Genomic DNA, 13,191 nt, shown 5'->3' on the forward strand with positions numbered 1-13,191 from the left:
TTTACAAGTATCTATTAAGTCTTGTATGAACTTCACATATTCAGGAACCTTAGATAACGACTTGATAAAGGGAGTATTTATTGGAATACCCTTCACGTGCTTTATAAACTCTAAATGCTCCCGTTCCAGTGGATTAATATTAGCTTGAGATGGAAATGGTAAAAGAGGACGATAAGCAGGAACAATTGTTGAATTTTTCTGTTCAGACTGGACACACGTCGTGAGCATAGAAGGCTCACGTCGTAAGTTTGGTTGTTCAACAATATTTTTGTCATCAAGCTTTGTCTTCTTCGGCTTTGGTTTGGATGGTTTTGGATCCTCTTCTAATGCTTCTAAGAACTCAGAAATCGCCTCTTCTTCAGTCTCAATCATCATGACATGGGATTGAGTCTTTTTATCGGGGAATTGTGAAGAGAATTTTTCGTTCACCAAAGTTGTTAGTTGACCATGTTGAGCTTCGAGATTGTGGATCGATGCTTGATGATTTCTTAATAGGGCTTTCTGGTCAATCAACATAGCTTGTTGATCTTTCATCATCTTCATTTGATCTTTTAGTATTACATCAGTATCATCATGCCTTTTTTCAGAAGCTTCCATAAAACGAACTAGCATGTTCTCCAAGTCAACTATCTTCTCAGCTGGTGGTTGCTCTTTTTGGTAGAAGCCTCGGCCTTTCTGCCTATATTTTTCTTCCTTTTGCTTCTTGTATTCATCATATGGAAACCACTCCTTCTTTAGTTTTCTCCAGTCTTGATCAAATTTATCCCCACTAGAGTAGCAAACTTGACCTTTTTTTATACCCATTATCATCTAAGTGGCAGTCTTTGGTTAAGTATGGACCATTGCACCTTTCACATCTAACTCTAATAGCATGTATTGACTAGTCCATCTTTGTCATTCTCTTGTCCATAGTATCAAGCATGGCTAGTACAACAACCATGTCCATAGAATTTCCACCCCCGCTTCCTTTAACTCCTTCATTTCTTGGATTGTGGTACTCACGAGAATGCTTTGCAAATTCTTCAACCAAATCCTTGACTTCCCCCAAAATTTTCTTAGTTAGGGGTCCTTGAGAATCAAGGAGTTGCCTTGTCATGACATTAAAACCATCATAAAATGTAGACACTTCTTGTTGTATATTAAGGTCATTTTGATGACAATTTCTTAACAATCCTTTATAGTGTTCCCATGCCTCATAAAGTGACTCACCCGGATTCTGCTCAAAATTGGTTGTTGCCTTCTTGAGTTTAACTATCTTGGAAGGTGGGCAGAATTGTTCTAAAAACTGCTCGCGCATTTGGACCCAAGTAGTGATTGTACCAGGTGGTAGTGCCTTTAGCCAGTCTTTTGCAGCTCCTTTAAAAGTGACCGGCAGCATCCTCAGCAAGACTATCTCTCTAGGAACTTTTGGAACATTGAAATAGTTTGACATGACATTAACTTCATCTAAATGCTTGTAAACATCCTCATGATCCTTTCCAGAAAATGGTGCATCCTTAAGTGCAGTAAGGATGCATCCTTTCAGCTCAAATGTGGCAGTTGTAGGAATTGCAGGTTGTACTAGGCCAGGACCAACATCATCTCTAATCTGCTTTTTGTAAGCTTCCATGGACATATCTGCAATGTCTACCATCTCGTTATCAGGCTCGTCTTCGGATTCACTTCTATGTAATGCAAATTCAGGCTCGGATTCGTACTTAGATTCTTGTGGGTTAGATTTTTGATCAAAGTATTCAACCTTACTCTTATCCTTTGAAGATGTGCTTGATTCTCCTACTTTCTTCCTTATCTTCGTTCCAAAAACTGATTTGAGATCTTTGAAAGGCGACTTCTTTGGCGTTTGGTTCACTCCTGCATTCTTATCTGTCTTTTTGTGAAGGGCCGACTCTGGATCTTCAAGTGGTGGCACCAAAGATGTTTTGGAACCTCTGGTCATGAACTACTGCAAAATAAACAAAAATAAAAACGTAAAACTGAACTAAAACATAAAAAAATAACGAAAAACGGAAAATGATTGGATTCACGGCGTGAGCCCTACGTGCTCACGACGTGAGTTCAGTTTTGAAAAAACTAAGCTGAAAAATAACTTTTTGCAGGTTTTACCCCAGAAAAAGGATTGATTAACCTTAAACAAATAAATTGACAATCAAATAAGCCGTTCCCGGCAACGGCGCCAAAAACTTTGATGTGCACAAAAGTACCTCCTAATTTTAAATTATTAACTTAACTAACTAAAATGCATTAGACAGTATACCTAATCGAATTATAAAATAGTTTGAGTAAGTTGGGTGTCGATCACAGGGAACGATTTTTAATTAATTAATTGACCTACTATTAAATTTACCTAATTAACTAGCAAAGTAGTGGGTTTTTATCTAATTTTGCATGTTTAGATGAACTTAATTTCTTAACTTAATTCAATCAATTAATAAAACACTTATGTTAGTTTGAATTCACCTTACCTTAATGGTTTAATTATTAATTATGACAATTTCTATTGGTTCCAATTAAGATATTATCAGAAATTTAATTACAAATTTACTAATATTAAACTAATTCATGTAGAGTTATGCATGGTCACACATAATTTAACACATAATCAATTTATTAAATAGAATTGGAGCTATGTAAGATTGAATTAATAAACATAATTGTGGTCACAATATGAGTTTTCTAACACAACTAAATTTAACAATTCAATTCCTTAACTAAGATTGGTTCGATCTTAGCTCTAATAATCTAATGTTCATTAAATTACTAGGTATTTAAATTCATGTAGATTAATGGTCACTAACTACACATAATGAGAAGTTTAAGCAATCTAATTATCAAATCAAGCATGCTAAGTATACCAATCAAACACAATATATAACTAACAAGAAAAGTCTAGATCAAGAAAATAAAACCATGAGTTCCAGCTTTATCTAGCTAACAGAAGCAGCTAGATTTAGTTGGACATTCTAACAAATAAACACAAATAATCCATAGTAAAAAACATATTAAAAGTACCAAACTAATATCGAATTATGACTTCTTCTTCCTCTTTGGTGTTAAGAACAATTCCCAGGCCTTTAAACTCTGTAATTTTCGATTTCTGAAAAGTTTCCAAGTCAGCCAACCTCTCCCAAATGTAATAATCAAGTTCTATTTATATATTCTGAATTATTCGCGCTCACGTCGTGAGCAAGTATGTCTTACGTCGTGAGCTTAGTATCTATCCGTGTTTGACAAGGATTCTTATCCGCGATGCTTATCTTTTGGAATGTCCCAACTTACGCCGTGAGCCTTCAATAGTCATGTCATGTGTGCATGTTTTTGCTGGATTTTTATTCTTTCAAGTCTTCATCCTCCAAAGTTCCATTGTTTGATGCATGTAGTCCCTTTTCGTCAATATGTTTTCTATTTGGCTTCAAAATACAATTTAACCTTATAAGTATCATTATTCCATGCAAATGACCAAAATATTAATTAAAATGTACTTAAATATTACCTAAAACATATATAAATATGATAATATCAGCTATATAGGGGAATTTTAGCTTTTATGCCAAAACATGTGACATGAACACATTAGCTAGTGACTTATTTTGAAATGTGCTAAATTTTGACCCTAAAAAGGGACCAACTGCTAATCAGGTATATACATGTTTAACCCTTAAACTTAAATCTAATATAGTTTTTTTTTTTTGTGAACATTAAATATGTTTTATTTTTTCTTATAATAGCAATGCACTTACATTTCTTTAAAGCCAATATCAACATACTTTCACATTTACCGCTAACAATTATATTCAGCTTGAAATTGTAATATGAAATACATTTTTACTCATAATACCAACATATTGATATTTATTTACAGAATAGCAACATACTTCTTCTCTTTCTTCCCTATCATGATAAGATAACAACAAAATAAAGTGATTTATGAACAAACATTTTTGGAAATATATTTAAAAATTATAACAACTTGGAAGATTGAAGGAAACAATAAATATCGACAAATTGGAAGATAAATGATAAGAAATTTGTGATTTGAGTTATCATTTGTCAATTCTGAATCAAGTTATCGTTGTTGAATATGTTTATTTATTTTGTAGTTTTGTGGTTCCTTTTTCGATTGAAGAAGACTTGTTGTTTAGGTAGTACTTGTCTACATGCTTTTATATTATGGAAATATGGAATGATCACTTGACTGAAATACTTAAAAGCTTTTACATGAAATTGGATTGGTGCATATAGAAAAATGATGGCCAAACAGTACATCGTAAATCATAAATTCAAAATATAAATCCTAAAAAAAACTATTTGCTAAAAATGAATATAAATGTTTACATACCTTATAGATATATTTTAGCGGTAAATAATATTTATCGATTTAGTTCATTTATAGAATAATCACATTAAAATATACATAGACAAAACATCAAATCATTTTTCATTAGGAGAAAACTTCCTATATGGTTCTAAGGGGTTTTGCATGCAAATAATATCTTATTCATTTATTTATATTACAGCATTGCATTTTGAAAACATTTATTAAAATATATCTACTTCATTCGTATAAAATGCAATTTTCACTATAAAGTTTCAAATTGTTTTACCTAAGACCAATGTGACAGTTGACTAGATTATAAAAAATATAACAACGTAAAAAGTTATTATTATTATTATTATTATATATATATATATATATATATATATATATATATATATATATATATATATATATATATATATATATATATATATATATATATATATATATATATATATATAGAAAAATGAATATACCCTTAAGAGTATATAAGTTTAGGTACCCAAACACACTAAAATACGTCATTTTGTTTGATATATTAATTATAATGTTCTTAAACACCAACCCTAACTTGATTTCCTTTCTAGATTTTTGAAATTTCACTATTATCTTTCTCTTACATCACATCTTTTTGCCAAACACTTATTCGGTTATATATATTGTAGTTGAAAGTGAAAAATATATAACAAGAAAATAAATAGGTAATTTATAAAAATATTGGAAGTAAATCAAGTTAAAAATTAATTTATAAGAATACCGAACAATTAGAATGTATTCTATAATATAAAACGACGTAGTATAGTGAGTTTGGGTACCTAAGCTTATATATCCTTAAGGGTATATTCACTTTTCCCATATATATATATATATATATATATATATATATATATATATATAAAGATTGTGAAGAAAAGGAACAGTAAACGTTCCTTTTGTTTGTCGGATTTGGTCCCTCAACTTATTTTCATTTTATCTGCTTCTATTTTCCTTTGTTTTCAACTTTTCTCAATCAGGACATTTTCTCCATTAAAAAAAAACACCGCCTCGATCTTCCAGATCATTCCCACCGCCTCGCTTATCCTTCCACCGCTTCTTATCCAACTGGTCGGTTTGCTTATCTCGATGCTTCTCATGGCCTCTCCAAAACCCTCCATCTCTATCTCAACTCATTTACTTCCCACCGTCGCAGTGCTCCAAAATAGCAACAATACAACCTCAATCTTCGATGACGACGCTTCACAACGAGGAAGACGAAGAAAACTCATCCGATCAATAGCGAAGTGTCCCTACGTTTCACTTCTCCATTGATTTCCACATCGCCATATACACCTTATCTTCTATTTGTTTTGTAAGAAATCGACACACCACAACATCCTGTCCTCTCTTCTCCGTTAAATAAATTGGAGGTCGTCGCCGGTTAAGACCTCGAAGCTTCTTATGCCCTCTGCTCCCTCCACCATCGCCGATTCTAGGGTTTGATTGGGGTGAGGGCTACCTCTCACAGTCTCCGATTTATTGCCTGCTTCCACCTCCAGCGACACTGGCTTCGCCACAGGGTCCGCCATCAATGCGGTTACCACCTGACTCCTCCGACTGGTGCTTCGATTCATCGACCCCGCCTTCTCATCTCCGATTGTGGATGCACCGGAGAGATCAAACGATGAGACCCAACCCAACCAGGTTTGTTAATTTTTCTTCATCGTACCTTCTATTTTGTAATTCTTGCTTTTGATTTGATCTTACTCTGAGCGTCCCTGCTGCTGGTGGTCAATCACGGCGTCGTCAGAGGGCATGAATGCCGACTGGCTTTACAGACCAGACTTGGTGTTTAGGAAGACTAGAAGAAAAGCCTTGATCATCACCACCGCTAATCTCAACCACCGTCGGTAGGTATGAAGATGACATGGGGAGCCGGAGGATTCGAAGGAAGTGGAAGGGAACCTCTCTTTTGGTTAGTTTTTTTTTTTCTCTAGGCTTTCGTCCATAACTATACCTACAATATTTTTTCTTATCTCCAAAAGGTTAGTGATTTGATTTGGGGTTTTCAGTTAAAGGATGGACAAAGAAAGGGTTATTGTGTCGTTGGATTCTTTCTCTCAACCAGCTTATTTGATTAAGAAAATTGCTATTTGTAACATCGTAAATTTCAAACCAAAATTTTCAAATTTTTATAAAACATAATTCATTTAATATTCATAAAAACAACCATATTCGACTATCCCATTTAAGTAAATACAAAATCCCAAGATCCCAAATGTATAAACTTCATGCGTGTGTACGGATCAAGCCAGCGCCTTCCCGCGGTCGTCACTAGTACCTGAAACAATAACATCAACACTGTAAGCACAAAGCTTAGCGAGTTCCCCAAAATACCACGTATAACACATATTAGCCACTCGAGGCTATAACTCTGTGGGTCCGTGCACCCAAACTCTGTGAACCCTCAGGTTCAAACTCTGTAAACATGCACAACATAAATCACATAGAAATAATGCAGTACAACACATAACATACATAGCATACAAATACTCTATCACATAACTCTGGTTACCTACTCAAGGTAAAGTATAGTGAGAAGACTCACCTCGCGTCTCGGTAAGTCGTGAATCCTGAAATCACTAGTGCTCGATCCCCTGAGCTAAAGTCCTCCTAAATCACAATACATCCCTAATTAACACTTTCCCAACTAAGGTTGACTACTCTTTAACAAGTCAACCTAGGTCAACGGTCAACGGTCAACTTTGACCGGACTCGGCGAGTGCATTATGGCGACTCGGCGAGTCTGAGCGTATACACTGATTTCCCTGAAATCCTCCCTTGACACGTCGAGCATTCTCTCCAACTCGACGAGTTCCACCTGGCATGAGTTGTGGGGCCACCACGACTCAACTCGCCGAGTCTCAAGAATAACTCGACGAGTCCAGCTTGACTCAGTCCACCTGTCCACTCTGATCCCCCCTGACTCACTGAGTTAACCCTCCCCTACTCGGCAAGACCACTCGCTGTGTGGTCGGGCATTAATCATACTACTCGCCGAGTCTGTTCTTCGGACTCGGCGAGTCCGTGCCATGCAATGACTCAAACTTGCTCATAAGGTCAGATCCAGTCCATTTACCCTTAGATCCAGTCCTTCCAAGCTTATTTAGCACGTAAAGCCACAATCTTGATGCACATACAATCTCTATATGACCATATATGATGTTTTTGACTCAAATACTACAACACAAGGTCATAAACTCCATTGCTATACATAAAGCTTGATGAGTGAGGATCTATGGACCTCTATGGATCCAGATCCAGAGCCTCAACACAAGAAGGGAACTATTTGGCATCAAATCATCCCATAAATGTCCATAAGAAACCCTAGATCCCATAATACTTCACAAAACAGACGATAAACCGAAATCATACCTATAGATTGATGATCTAAGCTTCAAATCCACGAAATAGCAACCTCCTTTGCTTCCTCTTGCCTAGAATCTTCTTCTTCTTTGCTAAATGACACACACAAGGTCAAGAATGCTTCCTTACTCTCTCAAAACGTTCAAGCACTCAAGGGTTTCTCTCTAAGGGTTGGGTGAGCAAAAATGACGGCCATAAGGCCCTTTAAATAGGCCTCAAACCCCGTAAATTAGGGTTTCACCACATAGCGTGGACTCGCCGAGTCCACTCTTGGACTCATCGAGTCCGGACGCGAACCCGTGCCCAAATCCGCGATCCTACTTGGCGAGTTTGAGCTCCATCTCGCCGAGTCCACTCACAATTTTCATAATTAATTCCAAAATAAATACCTGGAAGTTCCGGGCTGTTACAATTCTCCCCCACTAGAACTAGACTTCGCCATCGAAGTCTCACTCTACAAATAACTCCGGATGCTGCTCTCGCATCTCACGCTCCGGTTCCCACATCATCTCGGACCCCTTCCGATGCTGCCACTGAACCAAGACCAAAGGTACCTACTTGTTCCTCAGAACTTTGATTTTCCGATCTCTGATGGCCACTGGTCTCTCAGCATAATTCAGGCTCGCATCCACCTGGATATCATCTAATGGAACCACTGCCGACTCATCGACTACACACTTCCGCAATTGCGACACATGGAAAGTGTCGTGAATCTGCCCCAACTCTGCTGGAAAATCCAAGCGATAGGCTACCCTGCCTACCCTCGCGACTACCCGAAATGGTCCGATAATCGGGGCCCCAACTTGCCCCTCTTCCGGAATTAGATCACTCCCTTCCAAGGAGAGACCTTCAGGAGCACAAAATCACCAACCTGGAACTCAAGTTCGGACCGGCGTCTGTCCGCATAACTCTTCTGTCGACTCTGAGCAGTCAGTAACCTCTGTCTGACCTGCTGGATCTGCTCTGTCGTCTGAAGCACTATCTCCGTGTTGCCCATAACACGCTGCCTGACTTCTCCCCAACAAATGGGGGTTCGACACTTCCACCCGTACAACAGCTCAAAGGGTGGCATACCGATGCTCGAATGATGGCTGTTGTTGTAAGAAAAATCGGCCAACGGCAGATATGTATCCCAACTTCCCCCGAAATCCAATACACATGCTCGTAGCATGTCCTCGAGGGTCTGAATCGTCCGCTCACTCTGTCCGTCTGTCTGGGGGTGATATGCGGTACTAAAATGCAGCCTAGTACCCAACTCCTCATGGAACTTCTTCCAGAACCTGGAAGAGAAACGCACGTCCCGGTCAGAGACAATCGAGATCGACACTCCATGCCGAGATACCACTTCCCTCACATATATCTCTGCTAACTTCTCTACGGAAGAACTCTCACTGATGGCAAGGAAGTGAGCGCTCTTCGTCAACCTATCCACAATCACCCAAATTGCATCAATTCCCCGAGTAGTCCTTGGCAATTTGGTAATGAAATCCATGGTGATCTATTCCCACTTCCATTCGGGAATCTCCAATGGCTGCAACTTACCATGCGGTCTGTGATGTTCGGCCTTAACCTTACAGTAGGTTAAGCACCTCTCAACGAACCACGCAACATCTCTCTTCATACAGGGCCACCAATACTCCCTCCTCAAATCCAAATACATCTTAGTGGCCCCGGGATGGATCGAGAATTTCGACCGATGAGCCTCTTCCATCCAAATGGCACGCGTACCTCCCACGAACGGTACCCAAATATGCCCCTGAAAAGTCATAAGCCCCCGACCATCGGTAACGAACTCCGATACCAATCCAACAACTTGCTCTCTCTTCTGGTTTTCCGACCTCACTGCCTCAGCCTGAGCTCCTCGAATGGTGTCCAACACCGGAGTCATCACGGTCAAATGCAAACATACACCTCGCAACGGGGCACTATCCGCCCGGCGACTCAGGGCGTCGGCTACCACATTAGCCTTGCCCGGATGGTACAGGATCTCACAATCATAATCCTTAACCACATCCAACCACCTCCTCTGCCGCATATTTAGGTTGGGCTGATCCATCAAATACTTCAGACTCTTATGGTCCGTGTATATTGTACACCGAACCCCATACAAATAATGGCGCCAAATCTTGAGGGTGAACACCATTGCCCCCAACTCTAGGTCATGTGTGGGATACCTCGACTCATGAGGCTTCAACTACCTTGATGCATACGCTATCACATGCCCTCTCTACATCAGTACCGCTCCCAATCCCAAAATCGATGCATCGAAGTATACAACAAAATCCTCCATTCCCTCTGGGAGGGCTAACACCGGGGCCTCGCATAACCTTTGGTGAAGCGTCTCAAAGGAGGCCTGCTGTCGGGGCCCCATGAGAAAGCAACACCCTTCCGGGTCAACCTAGTGAGTGGCACTGCGATCTTAGAGAAATCCCTGATAAATCTCCAATAATAACTGGCCAACCCTAGAAAACTCCTAATCTCGGAGGGTGACCTCGGCACTTCCCAACTCATAACTGCCTCCACTTTGGCCGGATCGACCAATATCCCATCCTGGTTAACAAGATGTCCAAGGAACTGGACCTCTCGCAACCAGAAGTCACACTTGGAGAATTTGGCATAAAGCCTCTCCGACTCAGAACTCCGAGGATCTCCCTCAAATGCTCCTCATGCTGCTCCCTGGATCTCGAATATACCAAAATATCATCAATAAATACGATCACCGACCGATCCAACATCGGCCTGCATACCCGGTTCATGAGATCCATGAACACTGCCGGAGCATTGGTGAGCCCGAAAGGCATCACCACAAACTCATAATGCCCATAACGCGTCCTAAACGCTGTCTTCTGGACGTCCTCATCTCGTACCCTCACCTGATGGTATCCAGACCTCAAATCGATCTTGGAGAACCAAGACGTTCCTTGCAACTGGTCGAACAAATCGTCGATCCTCGGCAACGGGTAACGGTTCTTGACAGTCAGCTTGTTCAACTCCCGATAATCAATACACATCCGGTGTGAACCATCCTTCTTCTTTACAAACAGAATGGGCGCTCCCCACGGCGAGCTACTCGGCCGAATAAACCCTTTCCCCAGCAGCTCCTGAAGCTACAAGGATAACTCTTGCATCTCTGGAGGTGCAAGACGATAAGGCACCTTAGCGATAGGCGCGACCCCCGGGACCAAATCAATACCATACTCTACTTGCCTCACGGGAGGCACCCCCGACAACTCCTCTGGAAAGACATCCGGGAACTCACACACTATAGGAACCTCCTCCACCGACCTCGACCTCCTGGAATTAACCCGCGTATCCGCCACGTACGCCACAAAACCCTTACAACCCTGCTGTAAACACTACCTCACCCTAGCGGCCGAACAAAATGCTGATCCAGAACGGGTACCCTCGCCGTACACTGTAAGAACTCCCCCACTAGGGTCACGTATGGTCACTAGCTGACGCTCGCTGTCGATAACCGGACCGAACTTACTCAACTAGTCCATACCCACGATGACACAAACATCCCCCATGGCAATAGGGACCAAATCAATCGGGAACTCAACACCGAAAATCTCGAGTACGCACCCACGGATCACCTCCGTGGCATATATCGCCTTCTCGTCAGCTATGGAAACTCTCAGAGGCCGACTCAGCGCCTCGCGACTAACACTGATGTGCTGACTAAAAGCCAAAGATACAAAGGACTGACTCGCACCCGAGTCAAATAATACCAAGGCAAGTACAGAATTCACAAGAAAAGTACCTACGCATAACATGATATAAGCATAATATTTCAACATTATAATAAATACACGAAAGAATACATACCATCCACGATATCGGGCGCTGCGCGGACCTCCTCTGCGGTCAACTGAAATGCTCTCCCACGTGCCCTCGGCGCCTCGGCCTTCACTGGCCCACTCCCGGTAGCTTTGATGGCGGCAGGGGCAGATCCCTGAGGTGCTCCCTGAGCTGATCCCTGCAACTGCGGACACTCCGCCTTCTGGTGTCCGGTCTAGTTGCAGTGAAAACATACTGCAAACCCCTTGGGGCAGTCCTTGGCCATATACCCTTCCTTGCCACATTTGTAGCAAGATCCCGCTCTACACACTCCATCATGACCCTTGCCGCACTTTCCACAAGTGCGGCCCTTCTGGCTCCCTGGTTTGGGATCAGCGGACTTGGCCCGCTTGGCTGCCGGCTAGAATTGTACCGGTCGCCGATCCCTCCCATGAGACTCAGCCTCCTCCCTAGCCTGGGTCTCCAGCTCAGTCTCCCTCTTCCAGGCATTTACCTGAAGCTCGGAAAATGTCCGATATGAGGAGTTCTCCACGAACTCCCGAATGTCCCGTCTCAAAATACTCAAATATCGACTCATACGTGTCTGCTCAGTGGACACTTGCTCAAGGTAGAACATCGCCCTCTCGTGAAACATCTTGGTGATCACCGTAACAGACTCAGTGTCCTGCTTGAGGGTCAGAAACTCCTGGGCCAAACGCTCCCTCTCCACCTGGGGAACATACTCATCTCGGAACATGGCAGTGAACCTCTCCCAGGTCACTGCCGCAAGCTCAGGAGGCGGAAAGTGTGCTGTGACAAACTTCCACCAGTCCTTCGCTCCCAAGTGAAACTGGTTCAGCGCGAACCGTACTCTCAAATGCTCAGGAGATGAGCAAGTGAAGAAACACCCCTCTATGTCAGAAATCCATCTCATGGCCGCCACCGGGTCCTGGGTCCCATCAAACTCTGGTGGTTTCGTGTTGCTAAAGTCCCGGAACAGCAACGCGTCACCACCCTGCAGCCTAGTAGCAGCAACAGCTGCAGTGGCCGCCGCAATCGCAGCCTCAGAAAGAGCGGCATAACGCTCGTCGAAGGTCTCGATCACCGTGGTCTTAATAAACCCGAACATCTCTGGTATCTCTGCCCTGATGACCGCAACCACCTCCTCATGAATGATCTGTCGGATCTCCTCATCACTAGCCCCGACACCCTCCGGCATATGATGTGTCCTCACCATGATCAACCTCTGAAATACAACATACGATAAATTAGAATCCGCTCGAGCATACTCACACTCGAAAACCCATCCCTCCTTGATTCTTGGTATTCCGAAGATTCCTACTTGGACCGTGCACCGCCCCGGTGCTTTCAGTAGTACGGGCCCAATACTACTGTCCACACCGTCTCAGTACACACCCAAAATCCTCCTCTTCGGATCCCAAATCCCAAGTACTCTATCACTCTCTAACAGATCTCTCATAAGCTCCTCGCTGCTACCTAGTCGCTCTCAAGCATCTCATAGCAGCTCACAACTCCCTAGGCTAAGGCATCACAAATCAGGGAACTCTAGTCCTAATAAGAATACCTAGCCTACTCTAGCAAGAGAATACATCATAAACATATAATATAAGGGTATTTTGGGAAATCACCGTTCGGGCGCTGACTGATCGTACACATGTTTCTTCCTTGAATTT

General features: G+C 41.8%; 1 non-coding gene across 1 annotated transcript; it reads left to right on the forward strand.

Moving 5' to 3' along the window:
• The first annotated feature begins 1,142 nt into the window (after positions 1-1,142).
• On the forward strand, positions 1,143-1,249 carry LOC145037940 (small nucleolar RNA R71). Its single transcript, XR_013679050.1, has one exon. It is a non-coding gene; the product is annotated as a small nucleolar RNA R71 (small nucleolar RNA).
• Positions 1,250-13,191: the final 11,942 nt, after the last annotated feature.

This window comes from Lactuca saligna, chromosome 3, assembly GCF_052625555.1.
Source record: "Lactuca saligna cultivar CGN05327 chromosome 3, ASM5262555v1, whole genome shotgun sequence".
Classification (NCBI taxonomy): domain Eukaryota; kingdom Viridiplantae; phylum Streptophyta; class Magnoliopsida; order Asterales; family Asteraceae; genus Lactuca; species Lactuca saligna.